The sequence below is a fragment of the Peromyscus maniculatus genome, chromosome 2 (assembly GCF_049852395.1).
Source record: "Peromyscus maniculatus bairdii isolate BWxNUB_F1_BW_parent chromosome 2, HU_Pman_BW_mat_3.1, whole genome shotgun sequence".
NCBI lineage: Eukaryota > Metazoa > Chordata > Mammalia > Rodentia > Cricetidae > Peromyscus > Peromyscus maniculatus.
The window spans coordinates 85,609,416-85,618,451 of record NC_134853.1 but is presented as its reverse complement, the minus strand read 5'-3'; the positions used below and the strand labels follow the sequence as shown (position 1 = coordinate 85,618,451).

Sequence of the window (9,036 nt, the reverse complement as noted above, 5' to 3'; positions counted from 1 at the left end):
AAGAAGACAGTCAAGGCAGAATATGTCCTCCTTGATAGGCTCTTTCTTGTTTTGGAACTGAAGGCTGACTTCTTTTACATCTCTTTGGCTAGGGACAAGAAACACTCAGCAAAGGGGTATGGGATTGCAAGGCCTCATTTAGACACCTGATGAGGCATGCCTAGGGCCATGCCAGGGATGTAGCCTCCCTCCATAGCAAGCTTGGGCAAGGGTGGAAGGTTGTTTAATAGCTGCCGTGGCTCTGGAGTTGGCCGATCTTTTACCATCCATCTCCTTTTGCTGGTGAGCTTTGCAGTGTGTATGCACCTTCTGATAGCCGATCCCTCCCTGCAGACACCCTAAATAAGAAAACCTTTGTGTTTTCTCTCTACTAGGAGTACATTCCACCAGGACTGGAAGCAACCACAGAAAATTTTTGGTTTTTGGAGAACAAGGTGCAGAAATTAGAAAAACAATATCTAAATATACATATAACAAATAGATTCCCTAGAGCAGAAATTCTTTGTTAGTAGCCTGTGACTTTTCTCAGGGGTTTTCAGGAACCTCTAAAATTAAGTGGAAAATCTTGCATTGATGTGTATAGACTGTGTCCTTACTGTATATCACATTTGGAAAGGTTCTGCAAGCTTCAAAAGACTGGAACGGGATTTGCCTAGGACAGCACTCATGAATGACAGCTTTGCAAAGCAGGAGCCAGTGCCCGATACTGAACCGAATCCAGCTGGCCTGAGCACCTGACTCCACGACTTCTCCCCCCACAGCCACAGACTCCGCTGACTCTATTTTTAAGAGACAAGTCCAAAGGGTATTATTATTCTCTGTCTCGAAGCACAGCCTGGGGTAGAGTGGATAGACTGGGAAAAGAGCCTCTCATAGTGACTCACCATCACCCTCTCCTGAGTAATGGTCTGCGGTCTCCATCACTCACTCTTGCCAACACATTGGAATGGACACAGTTGGGCCTGAGCCAGCGGCTGAGTGAGTATATGAAACCCTGGGTTAGGTACGGGAGACTGAAGGGTTGGAGGGGGTGGGAAGAATAGGTTCCCATGACCTGGATTCACCCCACCTGTCCAAGGAGAAGGAAATATAGCTTATATATGAATGCTGGGGTCAGTGAGCTGCCCAATCAATATTAAAATTCCCAACAGCAAAACCCTACCATTGGGCATTTGTGGGTAGGGGGACCCCTGAAGACTTGTTGGCCAGCTAGTCTAGCCAGTAGGCACACTCCTGGTTCAGTGAGAGACCCTGTCTCAAAAATAAGGTGGGGACCCATAGAGGAAGACATCCAACCTCTAGCCTCCATATGAATGCACACACACACACACACACACACACACACACACACATATATATATATATATATATATTATATATATATAAAATCATTGCCACACACATAGAAGTTCTCTATGGGCCCTGCACAGCTGAAACTATGTAGAAGAGCTAGGGAAAGGGGAAGAAAGGGAAGAAGCCTCTTTCCTCCATGGGCAGCAAATTTCTGCCTATCCTATTGGTAACAGAAATGCACGGACAGTGGTGGGAGGCTGAGCAGCTGGCCACAGAACAGCATCTGAGCCTATAGTCCAGAAGATGTGAGACCAACCCCAGGAGAATCTGCAGCATCCAGCCCCCCAGGGTTGCCTCCCGATTGCTACGCCTCAGGGCTCACTATGAGTCCTTATTATATTGGACACTCATTTGACCTTTCCTGATCCTGGGATGGTTTTCTCAATGGAAAGTGTCAGGGTTACATTTGACTAGTAGTTTTGCACTTTGCTTCTCACAAAAGCAGTTCCACATAGGCCACAGCAGAGACAGGGTCGGTGGTAGTGGTGGTGGTGTGGATCTTAGAGACTTGATGGGCAGGAACCATGGACAACAAATGGGGAAGACCCTGAAGATGAAGAAGGACTCTGGCTTCTGGACATTTCATGTCAATAATTCTACAACATGGCTGCTCTTCAGAACTAGAGGCCTCTATAAGAACTGAAGCTGCCTTTCCCAGATCTACGGACCCAGAGTCTTATGAGGGATGGAGACTGGAATCTGGACTCTCAGAAAACTCCACAGGAAATTCCAAAGAAGCAAATCTTGGAGATCCAAGATGGAGCCAAACCAGAAAGCCCTTAATTGCCCCTTTCCCGGCATCCCCCTGGCATAGTAAGATGCCAATTCTAGAGGCAGATTCAAATGGAAGTGAAAAACTGCCTTCCAAAATGAGAAGTCTCTGGAAAACATGAGGTGCAGATCAGCAGGTCCTCCCAGTATCTCTCCTACTCCCAGATGTTTTTGGTGCATTCAGCTCACAACATATGGCCAGCCTCCTCCGAAAGGCATCATTTCCACAGTCATGAGCCTATCAAGATCCTAAGTGGAAACACCACATCATTAAGCTGGAGACAGACAATACCAAGAGCAGCGTGCTTATCATTGCCGTGGGAAGCACTGAATGGGGGTTTGAATAAGCGCAGATCGGCTCACACTGTCAGATGGATTCATTATCAAACTTGGCCAGCTCTACTCTGACATGCTGTTAGCACTACAGTTCCCTAAATTTATATTCCTAGATGGAGAAGGCCGGTGTCACCAGCAGGCAGAGAGAATGTGGGGGAGGCAAGGGTTCAGAAGAGGATGGGGTGACAGTTGCCTGGAAAAACAAGCATATTAGCCAGAGTTGTCTACTGACAATGGGAATCCCAGTGCTACAAGGCTCGAAGCAAAGAGGAAATTGACTGGAGCGATGGAAGAACCCAGATTTATATCTGGCATCATCGTAAGAAGCTCCAAGGCTCTGGTTCTGTTGGTTTCTATGGGGGCTTCAATCCTGGTCACACCTCCCAATAGCAACCACCAATTACTGATATTTTTGGTTGTGAGTCTAGCCTTTAACAGATGAGTCATCTTTCCAGCCCACCAACTACTTGTAAAATAGGTGATGACCCGAATGCGGCCATCTAGCAGTAGTTTGCCTCTCCGGGTGACTGATTCTCTTTAACCAGTGTTATATGACAGGCTGATGACCCACCAGCTTAGCCAATCTAGGGACAGGATTCTGCTGAGTCCTAGAGGATCCAGCAGATGAGACATCATCACCTGGGTGTTCCTGGACAGAGATGCTGGCCGTGCCTGGAGATGAACTCTGAGGTTGGTCTGACTTCAACCCTGAAGCTGCTGTGATGGAGGTGGCTGTCTGTGGGAGAATCCAGGTGTAGGGAGCAAAAGTGGTGGCAGATGGCAAGAATAAAGTGTGTGGAGCTCTTGCCACCCTTGCAGAGGTGGGGAGGAAAGAGCAGCACTTGCTCTCTCCCCAGTGATAGATTTTTTTTTTCTAGATGGTTATTTTTTTACCTGATGTCTTCGATGCTGCTTATGGGCCCTTCAGGGAGCATCTGCAAGCCCTGTCATCTTCAAACTTGTAGCTGCAGGCATATGTTCCAGTCAGTACTTAGTGCATCTTAGTAGAATGACAGAGGAAGCGTAGATCTGAGTTGAAGAATCCTGAAGTTTAGTTTGGATGCTGTTCCAAACTTTTGTGCAGTTTTGAGTAAGCATCCTTTGGCTCGGGCCACTTTCAAACAGGCTGGAAAGATGGCTTAGTTGATATAGTGTTTACTGCACACGCAGAACAACTTGCGTTTGATCCTCAGGACCCACATACACCTTGGTACAGTAACATACCTGCTTATAATCCCAGCACTGGAGGGACAGAGGCAGGGGCATCCCTGGGGCTTGCTGGCCAGTCGAGATGAATGGGTGAGCTCCAGGTTCCGTGACAGATCCTGCCTCAAAAAATAAGGTAGCTGGGCTGGGAAGATAGTTCAGTGGGTCAGAGCATTTGCTGTGCAGCTGTGAGGATCTGAGTTAATCCCTAGCACCCATATTAAAAGGAAGTCAAGCATGGCTGTGTGTGCCTGTGCCCCAGCATCAGAGGGCAGAGAGAGGAGGTAGATCATGGAAGTTCACTGTGTAGCCAGCCTAGCCCAAAGGAGCTTTCCAGTTGAGATGCTGGCTCAAAAGAATAAGGTGGGTAGTGACAGAGAAGGACACCCAATGACTGCCTTTGGATTCTGTGCACACAGGCACATGCACCCACACACCCACCCATATGCATCACATATACACACTACACACAAAATAAAATGGAGAGTGACTGAGGCAGCTTGCCAACGTTGACCTCTGGCTTCCACAAACACTCACGTGCGCGCGCACGCACGCACATAAAGACTAGCCAGCGTTTTAGGGTCTGTGGGTTTGGGTCAGCGACACGCCTCTCTGTCATGCCGCACAAAAGCAGCAGGGACTGTGTGAGTGGCTGGGCCTTGCTGTGTCCCAATAAAAGGTTATTTATAAAACAGGTGATGGTCCAAATCTGACCATGTCGCCATAGCGGCTGGCCAGGTGTCCCCTAGATCGTCCCTTTAGTGCTGCGTGTCAGGGCTCAGAAAGCCTCAGATTTCAGAGCATCTCCGCTGTGCCAATGAGGGATGCGCAGCCTGCGTGGCCCTCTGCAAATGGCACTGCTTTTCCTAGACAGAGGAGATCCCTTCTCTAGCCTGGGATCTCTCGGAGTACAGACACTTGGGCTTTGTTCTTTTCTGACACCAGTGCCTGGCACAGAGCCTGGCATATGTTTTCAACAAGCCATCTGCAAATGTTTATCAGATGAATAGCTGGCTGCTGCTAACTTTTTAGACACTTTTGAAAAACAGAATAATAAATCTTAACCATCAAATACCACGTTCAAAAACAACCCCAAGCCCTCATCATGTGTATGATCATAGTATGCATTTATACCACCAAGATGTTTTACAAATCCACAAGTAAAGATTCTGCCTTTAAAAAAGAAGGGGTAACACACAAGAGGAGGAGGAGGAGGAGGGAGGAGGAGGGGAGGGGAGGAGGAAGAGGGAGGAGGGTGGAGGAGGAGAAGGAGAAGTTCAATGTGTTGATGAATATATGGAAAATGTTCAGTAAAACATGGAAAATTAGACATTGTGCAATTTCAGACTTCATTTTAACAAAAATAAAGAAAAGTGGCACCGCTGGGCTTCAGTGAGGTTGGGAGGGGAGGAACATTGGTTGTGGAGGGGACATTCTCACGCTGCCGGTGGCACGGTCCTGCTCCCCGGCACAGTGCGTTTAAAGCCTTTACAATGAGCCAGCTCTGCTAGCCAGTTGTACTATTTCTAGAATTTTTATTCCCAAGAGTTAATCAGCAATGTCCACAATCTTCACACACAGCTCTCATTAATTCCTAGTTGTTTTCAGATTGATTCCTCTGCCTCTGAGAGTGAGAGGAGAATAATACCATGGTCACAGCTGCTGATGGCATCTCACCACCTTTATAGGGACAGGGGCACGAAAAGGGCTGGTCTGATGGTGGCTTGACTGTCGGCCACCAGCCTGTGGAAGCATCTCTGACAAATATAGCACCACCAAGCTCATCATCTGCTGTCCCATTTGGAAAAGACCCAGCAATTACTTGAAAGCTCAGCCTGAGAGGTGCATTTTGGCCTGTCGACTAGGAAGGGGGAATATTTGTCGAGCATTTTCTACATGCCAAGAAGTTACAAGCTCTTGTTTTCCCTTTCACCCGACAGCCACGGCAGCCATGTTGTACTGATGGAAGCACTAAGATTTAGCAGAAGGCGGCAACATGGCATGCAAGTAGATCTGCCTTGGGACAACGACCCATGGAAAATTTGACTGCAGCGCACATAAGGCCCTGAGTAGCTCAGCATGCCGACGTGGCATTGGCTGTTTAATCAAAGGAGATTAAATGCAGATATTCTGCTTGCTCTTCATTAAACGCCTTTGAGTGAAAGGTTATATGACACCCACGTTCATAGCCTCAGATCTTTCTCCAGGTACATAATAATAACTTATCATCAAATGAGCAGGAAAATAACTCAGCTTCCATACAGGGCAGAGTGGGACAGGCTGCTGCAAGTATTTTTGCTCAGGGCAATGTCCTTTAAGCAAGTTCTCAATCAGGGAATTTGGGCATGTGATGATTGACTGAGGACAGACTGCCCTGCCCTAGAAGCTTGGAAGTTCGCCTTAAATGATTCCCCTTTGCGCATTATGTAAAATAAACACACAAGCCTCATTGCCTGTGTGTTTTGTTCTGTTTTACAGCATCCAAGGTAGTGGAGGACACTGAGGGCAAGAGATGGGGAGTAGTGTACCTATGATGTTTCTTATGCTCTCTCCTTTTCCTTCTCTTTATTTCTTCCCTCGCTTCTGCCTGTCTATTGGTGTTTTTATATTATTTATACTAATATTATTTTTATGTAGAGAGTATGAGGGTATGTGTAGGGGGGGAGTAAGAGGGATGTATGTGTTACATGGCTTCCTTTATCATTCTCCATCTTATTTTTTGAGAGAGTCTTGACAAGATGTTAACAAGATGTTAGCTTGTCACTTTGGCTCTTCTAGCTGGCTGTCCGGCTCCAGGGATGCACCTGTCTCCATGCCTGTCTTGACTCCCAGCGATGAAGTTGCCAGCTCTGGATGCCACACCCGGGTTTTATGTAGGTGCAGAGGATCTGAATGCAGGCCATCGTGCTGGGTCAGCCATCACTTCACTCACTGAACCATGTACGTTTGTCTGTCTCTACATAGCCTAGGCTGGCCCTGAGCCTTCTGTGTAGTCCAAGCTTGTCTTGAACTTGTGAACCGTTTGTCTCAGTTTCCCAGGAACATGCATGAACTACCATGCCCAGCTTTCTCCTTTAAATTCTGCAGCCACCAGGCTTCAGTCATGGGGGCTCCACTCTGATGACCTTATCTAATCCTAATCACATCCAAAAGGCTCAGCTCTCCACACCATAATCAGATAAACTTTCTGCTCTCTTAATATCTCTCAATGGGAAACAAATGTTAACATAGGAAACTTCGGGGGACACACTAGAACCCCAGCCCCCTGTCCAAGAAAATAGGTACTTCACTTTCCCAGCTGAAGAGGCACAGCCAGAAGTCATCAATATAAACCAAGCAAATAGTTCATCTCACCTCTTTCAAAACTATAAATAATTACTTCACCATGCAGCATAAGTTTAGGACAGTGGTTCTCAACCTGTGGATCTCAACCCCTTTGGGTCACATGTCAGATATTTACATTACGATTCATAACAGTAGCAAACTTACAGTTATGAAGTAGCAACAAAGTGATGTTATGGTTGGGGGTCACCATCATATGGAGAACTATAATAAAGTGTCACAGCTTTAGGAAGGTTGAGAAGCACTGATTTTGGAGAATTTAAAGTAATTCAAGTGTTTTTATATACAATAAAAACTCATTTAATAGCTTTACATGAAGAACTAGAGAGATAGCTCAGTGGTTAGGTGAACTCAGACTTTTTCATCAGGACCATTGGGTCCCCAATAATGACATAGAGACTTATTAATTATGAAAGTTCAGCCAATAGCTTAGGCTTGTTTCTAACTAGCTCTTATAACTTAAATTAACTCATTTCTATTAATTTACTTTCTGCCTTATGGCTTTATTATCTCATCTCCATAGTGCCCATCCTGCTTGCTCTGCATCCTTGGCATCTCTACCTTCTTCTTCCCAGCATCTTCTGTGCCTGGAAATCCTGCCTAGCTATTGGTCATTCAGCTTTTTCTTAAACCAATCAGAGTAACACATCTTCACAGTGCACAAAAAAAGATTATTCCACAACAGTTAAAAGCATTGGCTGCCCCTCCAGAGGACCAGGGTCTGATTCCCAGCACCCACATGACAGCTCATCACTTCCTGTAACTCCAGTTCCAGAGGATCTGATACCCTTTTCTGGCCTCCACTGTGTACTGCACATTCATGGTGCAGTACACACTTGCAGGCAAAAAAGTAAGTCTTTTGAAAAGTAGCTTTATATGACAATAACTATAGTTCATAATCCTGCCTTGCCCTGCGGTTGCTAACTTCCTGAATCAGTGTTCATTCAATGCATAATACAGAGCAGTTCTTCTCAACTATGGCAAAGCTTTTCCACAATTATGCAAGCTTTGCATGACATGGACCAAGAGCTCAGTGCTGAGGTGCTGGATTGTCCAGGACAAGGAGACAGTAGAAATCACATTTCACCTCCAACCTCTCATGTAACAACCCAAAATTCTCAGAGTGAGCTCAATGACCTGTTGTTAATCAGAAGCTGCTAGGAAGGGAAGGGCCTCAAATTGTTGGCTCTAGCCTCCATCCTAGGTGCTCTTGTGGGGATTTTCTCTGCATAACCTGAACTCACTCTCAGTTCTCAAGCCTCTGTATTATGAGTGCTGGGATAAACACCATGCCTGGCCTGGCTTCCTTTGCAGATTTTCCCTTCTGAGACAGCATCTTAAACCTAGATTCTTACCTCTGCCTACTTGAGTGCCAGGATAACAGGCATGCACCACTACCTTGGCTTCCTTGGCATAACTCCTTCCTCTTTTCCTCCTTTATTAGATGTAGCCCAGGCTGGCCGGGAACTTGTTGTACATACCAAGGCTGTCCTCAGACAGTGATGCTCCTGCCCCTGCCTCTCAAGTGCTAGGATTACAGGCACATGATACCCAGCCTAGACATAATTCCTTACTGTAGCCACCTGGCCCCCACTTGGCCCTCTCATTGGAGAGAGAGCTCAAGTGAAGGTTTGATTCTTGGGTTTTTCAAGCCTCATCACCAGCTTTGGTTGCCTTATTGGATAAAATACAAGAACCGGAGTGAAAATACTGAGCTTAATTGAGTTCGCAAGGGATGAGAGATGAGAAAGGGCTCTGAACCCAGGAAGATCTGTGCACGTGCTGGTCTACTTGCCTCCGCTTGGAGTGCCTGCTTCTCTAACACAGGCAGAGGCTGCCTTCCAAGAGCCCAGCAAGCTTTGGCTTTTACAAAGACGCCTTGGCAATCACTCAGAGTCCTGTTCTTTTGGAGGCATTTATAAATTGATTTGTTCCCTGTTTGCAGGTACAGAAGGAAGGCGGCTGAGGGATGATGCATGGGTGGCAGTGAGGAGTCCAGGGTAGGCTTCTGAATGGAGGCAGAAGGGT

At 46.5% G+C, this 9,036-nt stretch overlaps 1 long non-coding RNA gene across 1 annotated transcript; it reads left to right on the top strand.

Moving 5' to 3' along the window:
* The first annotated feature begins 2,825 nt into the window (after positions 1-2,825).
* Positions 2,826-6,010, top strand: LOC143271657 (uncharacterized). The gene is made up of 3 exons (XR_013048860.1): positions 2,826-3,150; positions 5,355-5,508; positions 5,607-6,010. It is a non-coding gene; the product is annotated as an uncharacterized LOC143271657 (long non-coding RNA).
* Positions 6,011-9,036: the final 3,026 nt, after the last annotated feature.